Source organism: Hordeum vulgare, chromosome 2H (assembly GCF_904849725.1).
Source record: "Hordeum vulgare subsp. vulgare chromosome 2H, MorexV3_pseudomolecules_assembly, whole genome shotgun sequence".
In the NCBI taxonomy this organism is placed as follows: domain Eukaryota; kingdom Viridiplantae; phylum Streptophyta; class Magnoliopsida; order Poales; family Poaceae; genus Hordeum; species Hordeum vulgare.
Window position 1 is genome coordinate 580,762,261 of NC_058519.1, and position 21,282 is coordinate 580,783,542.

General features: G+C 42.4%; 1 pseudogene; it reads right to left on the reverse strand.

Moving 5' to 3' along the window:
- Positions 1-9,957: 9,957 nt before the first annotated feature.
- On the reverse strand, positions 9,958-10,559 carry LOC123431186 (annotated as a pseudogene).
- Between the last annotated feature and the right edge of the window lie 10,723 nt (positions 10,560-21,282).

A 21,282-nucleotide genomic window follows, 5' to 3' on the forward strand; every position in this document is an offset into this window, starting at 1 on the left:
ATAATGCTATAATACCACCTCAGAGGATAACGAAGAACAAATGCAGTTGGAAATGCAAGAGAAGAAAAACTTGAATTTCTCCAATAAGAATCTTGAAGAACACTTGAGAACGAATTAAAACCTTGATGAACCACCATGAAGGACCACCATATACAAATGAATGATGCAAAGATATGAAGGTAGAAAGAATAAGATTATGACCTTGCCAAGATTTAGATGAAGCCTCACAAATAGATACTTAAAAGAACTTGGAACTCCGGAAAAGAAAGATAAGCACGTGGGGAAGAATTGATATCATGAGCCACTCCAGAAGAAGAATTCAGATTACTATGAACAAGAATAAGAATTATGTTATGCTTATCCTTCATCAAGTTTAATTGATCATAAGCAACGGATTTAGCATACCCCTTATTCTTCTTGAAAGAAACTTGAAGAGAGAGATAGATATGCAACACTAGAAGAAGTCTTGAAGGAGACACCGCTGAGAATTCATAATTGAATGGGAATACCAAGAAAGCATGGAGACACATGAGAATGAAGAGATCATGATCCACCTAAGAGAAAAATTTAAAAAAGACAACCAGAATAATTGAGAGACGAGCGAAGAGACAACAATTGAGAAGAATTTGAGAATGAAAGCTGCAAGCTGAGAACGAACAAAATCTTCTGAAATGATGGCCTTCGGAGGATCGAGAAAGGAAACAACTCAGAAAAGCACCGGATAGCAAGAAAGGGAATACTCATGATTGGAACAATTAAGTGGATGGCACCAAGCTGAAATGAAGAATCTTCAAAAGAATGAACCAAGATTTGTGAGAAACACTCCTTCTGTCTTCAAAGCTGAAATGATGAGGAGAACACCAACAAGAATAACTGAGACACTCCGGACTAAGAAGAATGAAAGGTTGAGCCAAATATGAAAATAAATTTGAAGCGATCTTGAAGAAGGAATATGACTGATGAAATCCATACTTACATCATAGTTGAAAAGAATTAGATATCTCCGGAAGGATCAGAAGAGCCAGATAAGATCCTAGGAAAACATGTGGGTTATGGGCCCACTCAAAAGAAACCACCGTTTAAAAGGTTGAAAGAAAGATTGAATGCACCGGTATAAGAAAACTAGATGAGGTTAGCACCTCGAAATAACTGAAGGATTGAAAACCAGAACCTCTAATATAACTTAAGCATGCCGGATGGAATAGAGAGAAACGAGAATAAGAAGACTGATGAGGATTTTCGACATGGTAAGAATTACAAGAATGAAAAGGATATGATGAACACTGAAAGCTTGAACTGAATTCACCGGAAAGATAACAAGATTGAAGAATGATGAACTCAGAACTCCTGAGAATCTTCACCAAGAACCACAGGATAGAGAGAAAAGAAAAGATAGCGGAAGCAACAATGAAATGAAATGCACTTGGATGAAATCCAATTACTGAAGAAAAGGGCGGAAGGGCGGGGAAAACAAAGACAACTGGAACAGATGAGACGAACTCCAGAATAAAATGAGATAATGATCTTGCAAAATTGGATAGGATTGAATTCACTGAAGAGAAGCACACCGGTTGGAAAAGAATTAACATGACGACTCCGGTTGACCAGAATTGAAAAGACAAGTTGATTTGAGCAACAGAATTAATACTGTCATAAAAAATATGAGAACACTTCTAGGAAAGATCTGAAATCACCACTTGACATCGAAGCAACTTGAATTACCATATTCAAGAAAACAAAGGATGCAGTTTACAATTAGCCAGAACAAACTCACGAGAAAGATTTTCGTTCGATATTTTCGTGGACAGGATCGCACGGGCTCGAACCTTACAGTGGCCATCAAGTGCAAGGCAGTGCACCCGACATACGAAGCATCCCCAAGTCGTAGCAAGCTAAAAAGGACTCTTTAAGACACAACGAGAACCGCTGTAAGATGACCGTCAACAAACGAATCCACTAGATGTCGAACCCCAACCTAACATCATGCATTTGTTGGAAGATTGTCCTATAAGTAACTACTTGAATTCCCACCTAAGAATTCCCGAAATTTCTGGTCATGCAATCTGGTACACGGATACAAGGAGTAATATTCACATAACTCCTATACTAACCCGTCCAACGTATCACATCCGTCAATACATAACTAGAATCTCAAACCTTCATCCACAACAGACCCGCGTGATCACAACGATACAAAGTATGGCAGTACTCCCGAACAATCTGCACCAGTACTGGGGACATCGTGGTTATCTCGCCGCTACTAGTATTGAAGCAATTACAGACATCCTTTGTTCTGAGATACTAAGAAATCTGAGTGATAACGATGTGCTCGAGAATCCCCTGGAGCTCAACTCCCCAGAAGAAATCAAGTCACACACGAGGCACCAAGACAGAACTCCGTCACATCGGCATCATATAGATTCCAACAATATCCGTGTGATCCTAAAAAAATTTGAGTGAGAAGAGGAGTAGAAGAAATTATTACATCAAGATTCCTCACCAGAGCATAGAAAAGGAGAAAAAAGAATCCTACTCTCCGATATATAACTAGACTCAAAGTAGTTTTTCACTAGACTCGACTCGGCCAAGTTCGATCAATCAAGGGGGCTCCTAGGTCGGTACTGCTCTGATACGAACTTGTCATGCCCAAGATGCGACCCTATCCTCAATTTGGCATGAGGGCCTCATCAGGGATAGAAGCGCATCTCGTCGTGTCGCAAGAATGGATATCGTTACAAGTACATGTACTTAAAAGAAGAGATATATATATAGAATTGGCTTACACTCGCCACAAGCTACATCAGAGTCACAACAGTACAATACATAATCATCATGAAGAAGAGCAGGGTCCGACTACGGATGAAAACAAACGAGAAAAGAAGAACAACGTCCATCCTTTTTATCCCAGACTGCCGGCCTGGAACCCATCCTAGATCGATGAAGAAGAAGAAGAAGAAGCAACTCCAAATGAACAATCAACGCGCTCGCGTCAAGTAACCTTTACCTGTACCTACAACTAGTGTCGTAGTAATCTGTGAGCCACGGGGAACTCAGCAATCTCATTTCCAAAGGTATCAAGACTCAAAGCTTAATGGGTGAGGTAAGGTTAAGTGGTGAGGTTGCAGCAGCGGCTAAGCATATATTTGGTGGCTAAACTTACGAGTACAAGAAGTAAGAGGGGGAAGATCTACGCATAGTGGACATGACTACTGATGATCAATAGAATGATCCTGAACACCTACCTACGTCAAACATAACCCCACCGTGTCCTCGATCGGAGAAGGAACTCACGAAAGAGACTGTCATGCTTACGCACAAAGTTGGCATATTTTAATTAAGTTATCTTCAAGTTATCTAGAACCAGTGTTAAACAAAGTTTTCCACGTTGCCACATAACCGCGGGCACGGCTTTCCGAAAGATTTAACCCTGCAGGGGTGCTCCAACTAGTCCATCACAAATTACCACAAGCCGCATAGAAATCCTCGATCACGAAGCTCGCAATCTCCTCGGACTCCTTAGTGGAAAACCTCAACTCTGAGATTACCCAAAGCATCACCGGAATCCCGATGCAGAAGATATCTCGTCAAAGGTAAAACTAATCCAGCAAGGCTGCCCAACGTGTCGACGATCCCGATAGGAGCCGCGTATCTCGTTATCACGACACGACGGGTAAGCGAAGCGTACGGTGGCCTGATAGAAATCTCCTGAGTTGCCCCGGGTTGGCCCCGCACGGTGCTCTGTTTTGGACCAGCACCAGCAGCACTGGCCCCCTGTATTATGTAAAATTACTCCTCGAGTTCATGACGCCCTACGCCTTCAATATTAACAAAGTTATTATGTTGGGCAAATGTAGTACCAATGTTGGGCCTTGCCAGACTAGCTTTAATCTAAAACGAATTATCAAGGGGGTACCCATAACAACCCCGATCGTGTTAGGAGCGCTCGAATATGGAACATAACACCGGTAGCCGAAACTAAGGGGGCAATGGTGGAACAAAACACCAGGCTAGAAAGACCGAGCCTTCCATCTTTTACCAAGTATATAGGTGCATTAAATTAAATAGCATTAATAGGGTGATATAGCAAGGAACCCATGTTATCACATGGAAGCAACTGCACCTGCAACTAGCAACGCTAACACAGGGTTAAACAAGCGGTAACATAGCCAATCAGTGGTTTGCTAGGTTGTGAACAGGTTGAAGGTTTTCATGGCATTGTTGAGAGGCTGATATTTAATATGTGGTAGGCAACGAGACATAAACGATAGAAACGGTAGTACTAGCATGGCAATGATAGTAATGGTATCTGGGGAAATGGTCATCTTGCCTGAGATCCCGCTTGGTAGAAGAATGACTCCGTGAAGCAAACGAACCGATGTAATCGAACGGGTCCTCACATTCCGACACGCTTGCGGAACTCTATCGAGACGGAGCAAACCGGAAACAAGCATCAACACACGGTATATTCACCACAGCACATGCACAAGAAGATGCACTACCTAATATAATGCATGGATGCTCAACCCCTATTGATGCACTTAACCCATCCTACATCGGTAAACAAGTGCCACCTCATCATGAAGTGACACTTCAGCAGGACTGCCCAAAACTGGAAACTACTATCTCCATTGGATTCCTTGGGTTCTCCTACCCCAAATCCATATATTACACTGCTATACATGCATGCAGTAAAACAGCAAAAACAACAAAGGAAAAACTACACAGGATCAAACTCCGCTAATAACAAGAACAGGTATTTTTCTAGATATGCCAGATTTGGCATATTCCTCTTCTGGCATATTCCAGATTTGGAAATACATCACAAAACTAAACAAAACAAAATTCATATAATCATCAGGGGGTCCCTCTGGTCATACACACCAGGTCCCCTAGTATGACATGTGGGCTCTGGACCCACTGTGAGTGGCACACTTCAGCAAGCAACAAAATGCACATGAAAAAGAATAACATGGGAGAAGGGGGACTCGAACCCACTACCTACTTGCAACACAACACGGCAATCATCACTGAGCTAGGCTCGGTTCACTGCCCTAACAAGGGGAGTAGCCTACCTATGCTACCTATGCAGGCAACGCAACAGCTTTAAAAAACCCAAATAAAAAGGGGCACGTGAGGGGCTCGAACCCTCGACCTACTGGCGCTACAGTGGCTCGGCTGCCACTTCGATGGTGAAGTGTTACTGCTAAAACAGGTAATGAAATGCACATATGCAGACTGTGCTAGCTAGCACAGGAGAACAAAAATCATAGAGATTAAAAGGGGGGCGCTGGGTCTCGAACCCGAGACCTCGCAATCTTTGCGTGGCGCTCAAACCAGTCGGGCAAAGGAGAGGGAATCTGAACAGAAACAGGTTCTGCTCACAATAACCTAACAACACGGGCGCCCTTCTTCTACCTCCAGACTGGAAATACAGAGGAGAAGGGATCGACGCCGGCGAGCGGTGAGGCAACAACGGCGGCGAGGAACTACTGACGGGGGTGCGGAAACCCTAGGGGATCCATTCGCGGTGCTACGAGGCTCTAAGGAGCTGGGCATGGCGGAGGCATCGAGCTCGAGCAGGGCCTGCTCCTGGCCAGTGACGCGGACGGCTACAGCGAGGCTACGCGTAAACGGCACACACGGGGAAGGGGAGATGCTCACCGAGGAATTAGGAGAGGAGATCGGGTTGGAGAAGCGAATTGACGCTGGCGCTGCAGACTCCCTTCAGGCGCCCGACGGAGCTGAACATGGGGTTGCCGGCGTGGTGGCCCTCCGGCCACGTGATGGCTGTTGTGTATCCCCGGCAACGGCGCCAGAAATAGTTGTGTCAACGGCACCAGGAATCCTTCAGCTGCGGCTACGCCTTAAGGGACTTCCTAGGAAAGTATGCAAAGGATTTCCCCCGTGGCCTTGGAGCCTTGCGTTGGTGTTCCCTCGAAGCGGAAAGGGTGATGTAGCACAGCGACGGTAAGTATTTCCCTCAGTTTGAGAACCAAGGTATCAATCCGGCGGAAGAGTATCTCAAGATCCTGCACAAACACAAAAAGCTTGCACCCAACGCTATGAAGGGGTTGTCAATCCCTTATAGATTGTTTGCCAAGTGAGAACTGAAAGCAACAAAGTAGCAAAGTAAAGTAAAAGCGGAGATGTAAACGATGGATGTGAATAGACCCAGAGGCCGTAGTGTTTACTAGTGGCTTCTCTCATGAAAGCAAGTAGACGGTGGGTGAACAAATTACTGTCGAGCAATTGATAGAACTGTGCAGAGTCGTGATGATATCTATGCAATGATTATTTCTATAGGCATCACGTCCGAAACAAGTAGACCGATACTTTCTGCATCTACTACTATTACTCCACACGTCGACCGCTATCCAGCATGCATCTAGTGTATTAAGTCCATAAGAACAGAGTAACGCCTTAAGCAAGATGACATGATGTAGAGGGATAATCTCAAACCAATGATAAAAACCCCATCTTTTTACCCTTGATGGCAAATACTTGATGTGTGCCTTGCTGCCCCTACTGTCACTCGGAAAGGTCACCACATGGCAGAACCCAAGACTAAGAACTTCTCCCATTGCAAGAATCATAGATCTAGTTGGCCAAACAAAACCCAAGACTTGGAGAGACTTACAAGGATATTAAATCATGCATATAAGAAATCAGCAAAGACTCAAATATATATCATAGATAATCTGATCACAAGTCCACAATTCATCGGATCTCGACAAACACACCACCAAAGAAGATTACATCGGATAGATCTCCATGAAGATCATGGATAATTTTGTATTGAAGATCCAAGAGAGAGAAGAATTCATCTAGCTACTAACTACGGACCCATAGGTCTGAAGTGAACTACTCACGAGTCATTGGAGGGGCGATGATGATGATGAAGAAGCCCTCCAGCTCCAAAGTCCCCTCCGACAGGGCGCCGGGAAGGGTCTTCAGATGAGATCTCGCGGAAACGGAAGCTTGCGGCGGCAGAAAAGTATTTTCTAGGCTCCCCTGATTTTTTGCGGAATATTTGGGATTTTATAGGCCAAAGATCTAGGTCAGGGGGCGGCCAGGGAGGCCACAAGCCTAGCCACCGCCGCCTCCCCCCTGGTGGTGGTGTGGGGGCTTGTGGGCTCCCTCGAGCCCACCTGGCTTGGCCCAAAAGCCCCCTGGACTTCTTCCGTTCGGGAAAAAATCATTTCGGGGTTCTTCTTCTGTTTGAACTCCGTTCCAAAATCAGATTTCAAAAGAGTCAAAAACACGGGAAAAAACAGGAACTGGCACTTGGCACTGAATTAATAAGTTAGTCCCAAAAAGATATAAAAAGGTACATAAAACATACAAAGAAGGCAAGATAACAGCGTGAAACCATAAAAAATTATAGATACGTTTGAGACGTATCAAGCATCCCCAAGCTTAACTCGTGCTCTTCCTCGAGTAGGGAAGTGATAAGAATGAATTTTTGATGCTTTCATGCTACCTAGCATAGGTGTCCTTTGTAATTCCTATTATGTGACGTGAATGTTCAGATCCATTAGATTCAAAACAATAGTTTGCTATTGATGTGGAAACAATAATAATTCAAGCAAACTAGCAAAGTAATCATGAACTTTCAAAATAACAAGGCCAAAAGAAAGTTATCCCTACAAAAGCATATAGTCTGGCTATGCTCTATCATCATTGCACAACAAATTTAAATCATGCACAACCCCGGTATTGGCCAAGTAATTGTTTCACACCTTTACTTTCTCAAACATTTTCAACTCTCACGCAATACATGAGCGTGAGCCATGGTTATAGCACTATAGATGGTGTGGAATGTGGTGGAGGTTGCAAGACAAAAAAGGAGAAGATAGTCACATTAACTAGGCATATCAATGAGCTATGGAGATGCTCATCAATAGATATCAATGTGAATGAGTAGGGATTGCCATACAAATGATGCACTAGAGCAACAAGTATGTGAAAGCTCTTTAAAGAAAACTAGTGGGTGTGCATCCAACTTGCTTGCTCACGAATACCTAAGGCAATTTTGAGGAAGCCTATCATTGGAATATACAAGCCAAGTTATATAATGAGAATTTCCCACTAGCTATATGGTGGTGACAAAACGAGACACTCTCAATCATGAAGATCATGGTGCTCAAAATGCACAAGTGTGGAAAAAGTGGTAGCATTGTCCCTTCTCTCTTTTTCTCTCATTTTTTATTATTATTTTGGTGGGTTCTTTGGCCTCTTTTTTTATGGGCTTCTTTAGCCTCTTTTATTTCCTCACATGGGACAATGCTCCAATAATGATGATCATCACACTTTCAACTCAAAACTTAGAGCAACTATGACTCTATATGGAATGCCTTCGTAGTGTACCGTGGCAATGATCTAGCATGGCATAGACATTAATGGAAACATCATGCTAGCTATCTTACGATCGTGCAAAGGCAATGTAGACGTGGTGGCACATATCATGGTGGTAGTTGCATGGCAATATATCTCGGAATGACTTTGAAAAAGCCATAGTAGGTAGGTATGGTGGCTGTTTTGAGGGAAGCTAATGGTGGGTTTTGTGCACCGGCGAAAGTTGTGCGGCACTAAGAATATAGTGATGGTGGAAGGTGAAAGTGCATCTAAACCATGGACTCAATATTAGTCATGAAGAACTCATATACTTGTTGTAAAAGTTTTATTAGTAATCGAAACAAAGCATTCAACGCATACTCCTAGGGGAAGGGTTGGTAGGTATAAACCATCGCGCGATCCCGACCGCTACGCAAAGGATGACAATCAATATACTAATCATGCTCAGATTTCATCACATAGCGGTTCACCATACGTGCATGCTACGGGAATCACTAACTTCAACACAAGTATTTCTAGATCAACAACACCTTACTAGCATGACTTCAATATTACCATAACCACAACTCAAAACTAATTGAGATGAATCAAACTTCTCTAACTATTCAATGCACATGAAGGTGGAAGTTTTCGTATCCCTTTGAATAACTACCCCTTTTGAGACTACTTTCAAAGCATAGATCAACTACCAAGCCACGCACCGCTGTGCTCTAAAAGATATAAGTGAAGCACATAGAGCAAAAGTATCTAGCTCAAAAGATATAAGTGAAGCCATGTGAGCTGAATTGTCTACCAAAAGATATAAGTGAAGCTCGACAAAATCACGGTGTGTGCATGTCTCTCTCTCTAGGTGTGCAGAAAGGATGATTGTGACACAAAAAAAATAAAAGACTCCTATGATACAAGATGCTCCAAGCAAAAACACATAACATGTGGTGAATAAAAATCAATGATCAAGAACTCGGTAACTGGTAGCTGCTCGTTCCGGTTGGGAGTAGCGATTAATCGGTGAATCGGCCTATTAACTGGATTAATCGGTCGACCATTAATCAGTATATGGGATAGGAGCTTGTCACACATTTTCCCAAGTCCTAACTACGTCAGGTACCAAAATATGCTACTGTAGGCATATAAAAAGCATAAATAAGAGGTGAAATTGTAATTCTTGATGCATCCAGCCCTAAATAATGTCAAACTCGAAATTAACAATTAAGATTTTCAACAGGCATCGACACAATATCAGGATATCAAAACAATATGCTATCAGAATATCCAATATGTCATGATCAACTCAAGATAAATGGCAGACACAAAAATAGAAATAGGGAATACTAAATAAATGGCAACAACAAAATATGCAGCCATACATGTCAAAGATAAATAAAATGGCAGCCACACAAATAGGGAGTACCGAATAATTCCTAACAAGGTTCACAACACAAATAGGAAATGTGCAAATAGCCAAATAGGTAATAATGTTCACATAATTTCAGCGACATAAATAGATATATGTAGAAAGGTAACAAGGTTCAGCCACACCAATAGCAAGCAAGATAAGGTCTTGTGCAATAATAAATAGGTTATAAGTTGATGACAAATCGCTCAAGGTTGCGGGGGGTCCTCCTCATCATCATCATCCTTGGTTGCTATAACGCCATCATCATCAGACTCATAATCAATCCCATCATCTTCTATCTCATGATCAGATTCATTATCATCATCCTCAACGAATTCTTCAACTTCATGGAGTTCTAACTCTTGCACTCCTACGAAGCTGCACATGTTCACTTTCCTCCATTTCTTCATCAATGATGTTGCATGGCATGCCTGTAGTGGGATCAATCGCCTCATCGATATATGCATCTTCACATATCCAATCTTGTGCTCGTGATGCATCTTCACCAAGAAGAACATCGCTAGAAGAGGATAACTTCTTTCTTTTATCAATCATCCTTCCATTGAATTGGATATAAACTAGATTGTCCCTACGAGCCACATCTAGTTTATTTCTCTTCTTTGCATCCACCTACAAAGTACAAATGGATGCCTAGTTAAAAAATCGCAAGAAGCAAGAATATTCATATTTGACTAATTGATTGATATTTGAGAGTGACTAAAAGTCTAAGAGTTACCATTTCAAACGTGCTCCAATTTCTTTCACATCCGGATGAACTTGTGGTCAAGTTGAGTATCTTTATGCCCATGTGTTGCAGCGTAGGAGTTTGTAATCCATAAGTTGACCACCAATCAGCTACAATTTGAGAAAAGTGAAATAATATGCAATCAGCCCATATAATTTCAGAAATGCAATAAGAACTTTGTTGCTTTGGGAACAAGCTTACCAGCATCAAAATTATCATTGCTAATTGCTTTCATGGCTGTCACTTTCCCAAACATACCCTCTTTCTTTTTAAACTTTGTGAAGTCAATGTTAAGAACCTTATTTTGCTTGATGTCATCGTCATAATAAAAAGTATCCATGACTTCCATAAGTGCAGTCACTACCTCTACATCCGTAAAGATGCTCGGTTCAGCATAACTATATTTGGGATTCAAGATGTATGCTGCCATGTGCAAGGGAGAATCTAGCCTCCCACTCATCTTGGTATCCATGGCCTTAGTGATCAACAAATAATCTTTTTGTGAATTTTCAACAGCAGCCTTGATTTCCTTTTTTGCACTTATTAGTTCTCCATACATAGATGCCATAGATGGACCATCACTATCTGCCAACCGAAGAACCTTCACTAATGGCTCAAAAACCTTGCAAGGAAACATGAATATGATCAAACGAGTCACAAAATTATGTGCAAACAGCCCCAACATTAGAAATGTACAAGTTAGAAGTAAAAACTACAAGCAGAAGTGTAGGACCCCAACATATGACTGGATGCAGGCAACCCCAATAAGCATACCTTGATGCAAAGAGAGACATTTTTCCAAAAGCCCCTATTCATTATAGTGGCATGAGCCAACTTTCCTTTCACTGTTATTGTGTTCTTGCATGCTTCCCATTCATCACTACAAACCATTGCCTTTAGTTCCTTCCTTTTAGAAACCAAACTTTGCAAGGTAAGAAATGCCGAAGCAAATCGTGTCACCCCCGGTCTAACAATGTTCAATAAATATAAAATAAAAGAAAACATGAGTTATATTGATCATGGGTAATGGAAGCAGCTATGCTTAGACTCCAGTGTCTGAAGGCCGGTTAGTAGATCAGACACGTTGTACACAGGGCTTGATGGAACCAGAAGCAGGCCCAAGACCTAATGAGTAAGGTTGATCATATCTTTTCGCTAGTCAGAGCCTCCTTGGGTAATGCTAAGATTGCTTGCGTGTCTCACTTGCAAAGATAAATGTTTCTGTAAGTGATGCTACTGACGAAGCATGCCCATTGCCACTACGCCTACAGTTGCATGCGATATGTTGTAGATGTAGCAAACCCGTATTCGGCCGCAACATACAGGCATCTCATTCATATGTAAATAATTCACTATCTTTTGTTCCAAGAGATTTAGCACACAATATGCATCTTATTCTTACTGTTCATCCATAAAAAATAGTACACAGACGTTCTGTCAAAAAACGTCAACAACTGTGTGTGCTTCCTACTGTTCATCCATCAACCTACTTGTGTGCTTGCTTGTCCAACTCGCTTGCACGTACATGTTCAGGTATTGGTGATTTGATCTACATTTTAAAAGGTAACACAATCTAGATCTCTAATCTACAAACCTGTAATCTACTCAATGGATACATCTATACTACACTCTGTAAAAAATTTACAAATCGATGATGCTATGCTAGATTATCCAGTGTGACAAAGAAAGAGGAAGAACAGGGTAATACCTTGCTACAGGGGGATGCCATGGAGGAATAGCTAGCGAATCAATCATAGGGACGGGCTGGGTAGTTGCAGCCGGGTCAGTTGATGGCGACCAACCCACGGGACAATACAACGGCACCGGAGGAGCCGATGGAGAGGAATGGAGAGGAGGCAGGCGAGCGGCAGAGTTGCTACAATCTACAGTGCCGGAGCTGTTGCACGGGGCACCGGCGAGGACCTGCCACCATCAACTAGGTCGAGGCCTGATAGGAAAGAAGCAGGAGGGGCAGCAGGAGGCCGAAACCTAGCTATATCAGGAGACGGAGGGGCGGTCACGGGCCAAAAATCTTGGGCTTTGCTTGCCAACAGTTAACGGGCCATGGCGATTAATCGGTCTGACAGCGATTAATCGGTCTAACAGGTCCGTTAATCGGCTTGGGCAATTAACACAACGAATAGGTACTATTCGAGTCGGCCAACCAGTGAGTAGCGATTAACTGGCCCGTGAACTGATTAATCGGCCGAATTTTTGAACAATGATAAAAATATAGCCCCAAGTAACGTTACCGATGGATTGAAGACGAGAGAGGGGATGCCTTCCCGGGGCATCCCCAAGCTTAGGCTTTTACGGCATCCTTGAATCTCTTGGGGTGCCTTGGGCATCCCCAAGCTTGAGCTCTTGCCACTCTTTATCTTTTTGTCCATAAGAACTTCACCCAAAACTTCAAAACTTCACAACACGAAACTTAAACAGAAACTCGTGATAACATTAGTACAAGAAAGCAAACCACCACTTCCTTAGGTACTGTAGCAAACTTAAATTCTACTTGTGCTGATGTTGGGTTACTGTACTTTCAATCTTACATGGCTAATACCCCCCGATACTATCCATAGTTTCATCAAAATAAGCAACCAACACAACAAAAACAGAATCTGTTAACAGCAGACCAGTCTGTAGCAATCTGTATGTTCCGTATACCTCTGGTACTTCAAAAATTCTGACAAATTACGACAATCTGAAGAATTTGCATAGCAATCAGAAGAAAAAAGAATCAACTCAAAATATCATCCAGAAAAAAATGAAAATTCTTTTCGTGAGCAGAAAGTTTCTGTCTTTTCCAGCGTGACCAAACGATCATCCTCAAGACTAATCATAACGATTTTGCTTGGCACAAACGCAAAAATAAACACAAAAAACACAATCATAATAGAATTATGAAAGTGTGGAAAACACAAAACAGAAAGAAAAATGATAGATTCGTTGGGTTGCCTCCGAACAAGCGCTTTTGTTTAACGCCCTTAGCTAGGCATTCAATGATGCTCTCACAAAAGACAAGAATTGAAGCACAACGAGAGCATCCTAAAGCATGTGAAAATCACATATAAGTCTAACATACTTCCTATGCATAGGCATTTTATAGGGAAACAAATTGGCAAGACAACCAATAGTTACCAAATGCAAGGAAGAAGAAAGAGACAATAGCAATCTCAACGTAACGAGAGGTAATTGGATAACATAAGAGTTTCTACCACAATATTTTCCTCTCTCATAGCAATTACATGTGGGATCATATTCAAATTAAAAAATATAGCTATCCCATAGGATACTCTTTTCATGATCCACATGCATGCAAAGTTGACGCTCTTCAAAAGTAGTGGGATTATCATCAAATAAAGTCATGACTTCTCCAATCCCACTTTCAATATTGTTGCAAATATCATATTCATCATGAGGTTTGAACAAATTTTCAAGATCATAAGAAAGATCATCACCCCAATCATGATTATTGCAATAAGTAGTGGTCATAGCAAAACTAGCATCCCCAAGCTTAGGGTTTTGCATACTCTTAGCATGATTGTCACTAATAGAATTTATAGTGAAACCATTGCAATCATGCTTTTCATCAGAGAAACCCTCGTGAATCACTTCATGAATTTCTTCCTCACAATTTTCAGATTCACGCATCTTACGCAAAACTCCAAAGAAATAGTCAATTGCCTCAACTCACTAGCAATTTGTTCCACACGAGTTGGTCTCTTAAAGAGACTAGCAAGTGGATGAGGATCCATATCGCTAGATTTTCAGCAAGCGAAGATGCAAGCATATTGAGGGCACATGGAACACAAGCGAACAGAAAGCAAGCGAGAGAAAAGGGCGAACGAAAAAGGCAAAGGAGAAAGGCAAATGAAAACGGCAAAAGTGAAGTGGGGGAGAGGAAAACGAGAGGCAACTGGCAACAAAAGTAAATGCAAGAGAAGAGTTTGTGAGACCTACTTGGATAGATCTTGATTTCTCCTCCCCGGCAACGACGCCAGAAATACTTCTGATGGCTATTGTGTATCCCCGGCAACGGCGCCAGAAATAGTTGTGTCAACGGCACCAGGAATCCTTCAGCTGCGGCTACGCCTTAAGGGACTTCCTAGGCAAGTATGCAAAGGATTTCCCCCGTGGCCTTGGAGCCTTGCGTTGGTGTTCCCTCGAAGCGGAAAGGGTGATGTAGCACAGCGACGGTAAGTATTTCCCTCAGTTTGAGAACCAAGGTATCAATCCGGCGGAAGAGTATCTCAAGATCCTGCACAAACACAAAAAGCTTGCACCCAACGCTATGAAGGGGTTGTCAATCCCTTATAGATTGTTTGCCAAGTGAGAACTAAAAGCAACAAAGTAACAAAGCAAAGTAAAAGCGGAGATGTAAACGATGGATGTGAATAGACCTGGGGGCCGTAGTGTTTACTAGTGGCTTCTCTCATGAAAGCAAGTAGACCGTGGGTGAACAAATTACTGTCGAGCAATTGATAGAACTGTGCAGAGTCGTGACGATATCTATGCAATGATTATTTCTATAGGCATCACGTCCCAAACAAGTAGACCGACACTTTATGCATCTACTACTATTACTCCACACGTCGACCGCTATCCAGCATGCATCTAGTGTATTAAGTCCATAAGAACAGAGTAACGCCTTAAGCAAGATGACATGATGTAGAGGGATAATCTCAAACCAATGATAAAAACCCCATCTTTGTACCCTTGATGGAAACTACTTGATGTGTGCCTTGTTGCCCCTACTGTCACTAGGAAAGGGCACCACATGGCAGAACCCAAAACCAAGCACTTCTCCCATTGCAAGAATCATAGATCTAGTTGGACAAACAAAACCCAAGACTTGGAGAGACTTACAAGGATATCAAATCATGCATATAAGAAATAAGCAAAGACTCAAATATATATCATAGATAATCTGATCACAAGTCCACAATTCATCGGATCTCGACAAACACACCGCCAAAGAAGATTACATCGGATAGATCTCCATGAAGATCATGGATAACTTTGTATTTAAGATCCAAGAGAGAGAAGAAGCCATCTAGCTACTAACTACGGACCCGTAGGTCTGAAGTGAACTACTCACGAGTCATTGGAGGGGCGATGATGATGATGAAGAAGCCCTCCAGCTCCAAAGTCCCCTCCGGCAGGGCACCGGAAGGGTCTCCAGATGAGATCTCGCAGTAACGGAAGCTTGCGGCGGCGGAAAAGTATTTTTGAGGCTCCCATGATTTTTGCGGAATATTTGGGAATTTATAGGCCAAAGATCTAGGTCAGGGGCGGCCAGGGAGGCCACAAGCCTGCCCACCGCCGCCTCCCCCCTGGTGGCGGAGTGGGGGCTTGTGGGCTCCCTGGATCCCACCTAGCTTGGCCCAAAATCCCCATGGACTTCTTCCGTCTGGGAAAAAATCATTTCGGGGTTCTTCTTCCGTTTGGACTCCGTTCCAAAATCAGATCTGAAAAGAGTCAAAAACACGGAAAAAACAGGAACTCGCACTTGGCACTGAATTAATAAGTTAGTCCCAAAAATATATAAAAAGGTACATAAAACATACAAAGATGGCAAGATAACAGCGTGAAACCATCAAAAATTATATATACGTTTGAGACGTATCACCACCCTAGTGGCGGGAACGTGATACGAGAGCTCCTCGCGTTCTGAGAAACAAGATCGAGGAGGGGCTCGATCTGCAGGCGTCGACGGAGATGCGAAGACAACGACGCCTCCCCTGTCTTTGAACCTTACCTGCTACGACCTTCAGAGAGAAACAGAGAAGGAAGGAAGAAGGAGTGGAGGTGGCGGCGTAGAAGGAGGAGAGAGAAACCCTAGGAAGAGGGGCACGAACTCCGAGGCTTATAGCCCGAGTGCTGGTCGTCGTGGATGCCACGGTGGTCATGTGCTCGGTGCTGTCTGCGTCAACGTTGTGAGAGGGAGGTGGAAAGGAGGAAGAAAATAGAGAGGAAGGAGGCTGACGCTGGGCCCGACGTGAGCCACGCTGGAAAGAGCGAGCTCGCGGGGGAGGGTGTCACAGGGCTGCGACGACGAGGAAAGCCCAAGTGGGCCGACACTCTATCTCACAATAAAAACAGAGCAAACATGGTCTACTAAGGAAAAGAAAAAAGACTGGACTGAACGAAGTTTGCTAGAGGCTAAAAGAAAAATAGTTTAGAAAAAATAAAAATAAAATGTATTTGGGGTTTTAAAATCATGCCCCATTTTTATAAAAATAAATTAGGCATTTTGTAAGAGTAAAAATTAAATGCCTTTTAAAGACAAAGAATCTTGTTTATGAAATAAAACAAAAGGAGAATATAAAATAAAAACCAGAGGGTTGCCCCATAAATAATAAGAATGTTTTTAAAAGAGGAGGAACATTTTATTAGGCCCCAAATAGAGACTTTAAACTCAGCCACTAAATAAATTGGAAGAAGGGGTTTTTGGAGCTTTGGTGCAACAATGGGTTTTGAGAAGAATCCTTCAGGCACCCAATCACACAACAATCACAATGGCACACTCACAAACCACTCACACTCACAATCACCAAGGTGCAACTAGACACACAAGACAAGCACGCAAGAGAAATGATGACATGCATGATGCAATGATGAATGCGACAAACAAACTAATCATACAACGGCAACGGAATAAAAGGGGAGTCTTCTGGAGCGTCGGTCTCGGGTTATCATATAACCCTAGCGTCATCGAAACTTAAGTGTGTAGACCCTATGGGTTCGGGAAGCATGCAGACATGACCGAGACGCTCTTCGGCCAATAACCATCAGCAGGATCTGGATACCCATGGTGCCTCCCACACGTTCCACGATGATCTCATCGGATGAACCACGATGTCAAGGATTCAATCAATCCCGTATACAATTCCCTTTGTCTGTCACTATAGAACTTGCCTGAGATTCGATCATCGGTATACCTATACCTTGTTCAATCTCGTTATCGGTAAGTCTCTTTACTCGTTCCATAACACGTCATCGTGTGACTAACTCCTTAGTCACATTGAGCTCATGATGATGTTCTACCAAGTGGGCCGAGAGATACCTCTCCGTCACACGGAGTGACAAATCCCGATCTTGATTCGTCCCAACCCAACAGACACTTTTAGAGGTACCCATAGTGCACCTTTATAGTCACTGAGTTACGTTGTGACGTTTGATACACCCAAAGCACTCCTACAGTATCCGGGAGTTGCACAATCTCACGGTCGAAGGAAAAGACTCTTGACATTAGAAAATCTTTAGCATACGAACAATACGATCTAGTGCTATGCTTAGGATTGGGTCTTGTCCATCACATCATTCTCCCAATGATGTGATCCCGTTATCAATGACATCTAATGTCCATGATCAGGAAACCATGATCATCTATTGATCAACGAGCTAGCCAACTAGAAGCTTGCTAGGGACACATTGTGATCTATTTATTCACACATGTATTACTGTTTCCTGTTAATACAATTATAGCATGAACAATAGACGATTATCATGAACAAGGAAATATGATAATAACCATTTTGTTATTGCCTCTAGGGCATATTTCCAACAGAAGCGTCATGACATCTTGCAGAAAGCTTCACCCAGGCGCGAAGAGATGGATGGAAACTTCAAGACCCAAGGCTTACCTCCACAGCCACAAGTCATTATGGGCTCTCGCTTGGTTGGACAACGTGGTGACTCTGGACTGGTGATGCTACGAGATGTAGAAGAATGGTAGGATTGGATGGGCACCGACAGAGGCTCAGAGGAACCCGTTGAAAGACCATGTTTTGATCATACGGTTCTCAAACACCCTGAAGTGCGAGGACTCCAACGGAGGCGATTAAATCTTGTGGGGAACGTGTGCAAAACTCTGCAGAGTACCCTAACCTAATCGATTAGTCGTGTCCACGGTCATGGACAACTTGAGCCAAAGGAATTGAAACTATCTGGAATTCTCAACACAAATAATATTAATGGTGTGGGTATTATTGACAACTTGGGTATGATAATTGGTTGGTGGAACCATCTCATTAACAACCAACCATGTAGTAATATTTTGCTTTTATCCCTCTCTTGTTGTACGAGAAAACTTTGATTTCCGCTAATAACTTACAGCCCCACCTGCCATATATGCATATAGTATAGATGATACTTTTTCACCTCTCTCTTTTGTGAATTGCCGGCATATTCAATATGCTGACCTACATGGCTGCAATGTGTCATGTTTCAGAGTACTTTTCCGACCAGGAGTGAGGTCACGATCTACGCTCGGTGATATGCCCTGGAGTTAGATGGTCTCAACTACCTTTGAAGCTTCCGCTAGTCTTCGTTTAGTTAGCTCATGAGTTGGCCTTCACCCACTTTATTGTAATCGTTATTTTAATAAAGTACTCAATATGAGATCTGTTTAATAAAGTTGTGTGATTGAACTCTCTATATATACATTGATGTACTGTGTGTGTACCAGCATGATCTTGGGATGGTACAGAAAGACCAGAGACTTGGTTGTTTCAGGTCGGGTCGCTACACTACTAAATACTTTGCTGTAGATATTAAGTCTTTCAGGTGTGGTTGAATTGACAACTCAGCTACTAATACTCGAGAATATTCTTTGGATCCTCTTGAGTCGAATCAATAAATTTGGGTTGAATACTCTACCCTCAAAAACTGTTGCGATCCCCTATACTTGTGGGTTATCAAGACCTTTTTCTGGCGCCGTTGACGGGGATCATTGTTGTATTCTCTGAGTCACTTGGAATTTATATCTGTTGATCACTATGAAGAATCTGAAAGACGCTAAAACTAAGATATACCCCTCAACTAGGAGGACAGGTAAGGAACTGTCATCTAGCTCCACACTTGATTCACCTTCTGTTATGAGTAAAGTTGCGACAGCACCACGTGCTACTGAATCTAATATGTCGCAAGTAATTGATGATGATACTTCAGCTATGCATGATGCTTATGATGATACTTTGTTTGATACTATTGTGCCACTTTGTGGATTTCTTGATGAACAAATTGCTAGAGTGAATGTTGAAACTAATGATATTTCTGAATTTGATGAAATTATTGAAACTGAACACTATGATGCACCTGCTAGACCCAGCTCTCCTAGATATGAATTGCCTAATATACCTAAGGGTTATGTTATGGAAGGAGAAGTAGCTAGGGACTTTCTTTCTTGTAAGGATAGAGATGATCTTAAGAAATTGCTATACAAGTGGAAGGAAAAATCTTTGAATGCTAGAATGCAATATGATCCCAAGTTTGCTACTTCACCTATATTTGTTACTGATAAGGATTATGAATTCTCTGTCTATCCTGAGCTAATTACATTGGTAGAATCTGATCTTTCCATGGTTATGAATCTGAAACAGTTGTGGCACACCTTACTAAATTGAATGATATAGCCACCCTATTTACTCATGAGGAAAAAAATCGTTATTACTATATTCTTAAGTTGTTTCTGTTCTTATTAAAGGGTGATGCTAAGATATGGTTTAATTCTCTTGCTCCTCGTTGTGTGTGTAGTCTCCAGGATATGATATTTTACTTCTTTGGAAAGTATTTTCCCGCCCATAAGAGACAAGCTGCCTTACAGTAAATATTTCATTTTGTGCAGATTGACGAAGAGAGTCTCCCACAAGCTTGGGGGAGGCTTCTCCAGTTACTTAATGCTTTGCGTGATCACCCTCTCAAGAAAAATGAAATACTTGATATATTTTATAATGGACTAACCGATGCTTCTAGGGACCACCTAGATAGTTGTGATGGTTGTGTTTTCAAGGAACGAACTGTTGAACAAGCTGAACTACTATTAAATAATATATTGAGCAATGATAATGATTGGACTATTCCCGAACCACCTCCAAAACCAACTCCGAAGAAAAGGGGCATCCTATTCCTCAGTCCTGAAGATATACAAGAGACAAAGAAATCTATGATAGAAAAAGGTATTAAAACTGAAGATGTTAAGAATCTACCACCTATTGAAGAAATACATGGTCTTGATAACCCGACAGAGGTACTAGAGGTAAATTCTCTCTGTAGATTGATGAAGCAATATTCCTTATAATTAGTCCGCTATCCAATGAATTGATGAATTTGATAACTTTATTGTTAAGCAAGAAAATTTCAATGCTTATGTTAGTAGACAATTGAAACATAATGCTTACATGCTTGATCGCTTGGGTGATTATATGAGTAGAGCCGTTAATGACCTTCGATTATTAGTAAACATGCTTCCTTGGTAACTACTCAAGTAGAACAAGTACTTAAGGCACAAAATGATTTGCTCAATGAGATGATTAGTAAGAACAATGATCATTCTGTTAGAGTTGTGACCACTGGCGGAGCTCCCCGGTGGGCAGGGTATGGCACCTGCCATACCTTGATTTGTAGCAAAAAATATATATACCTAATACTGATCACTAATTAATTCGGCCACTCTAATTCTCTAAACCAAACCGGTGCGTGCCTGGTCCTTTCCCGTCGCAGTTCGCACCAGAGGCCACATCCAACCATCCAGGATTCATCACGACCATGCCCTGATTTGGATCCACTCGTTCCCCACCCCAGTCTGCATCGCGACCACGCCCCCACGGCACGCACAGCAGCGCACTCCCCCACAGCACGTCCGCACGCACATCAAACCCTAGGCCGCTAGGCGGCGGCTGCTCCGACTCCGATCGACACCGCGCCGGCGCAGGCCAGCAAACGAGCGGCGGCGGCGCGGGGTTCAGCCGGTGCTGCTGCTTGCGGCGGAGCGGGCCAATAAACG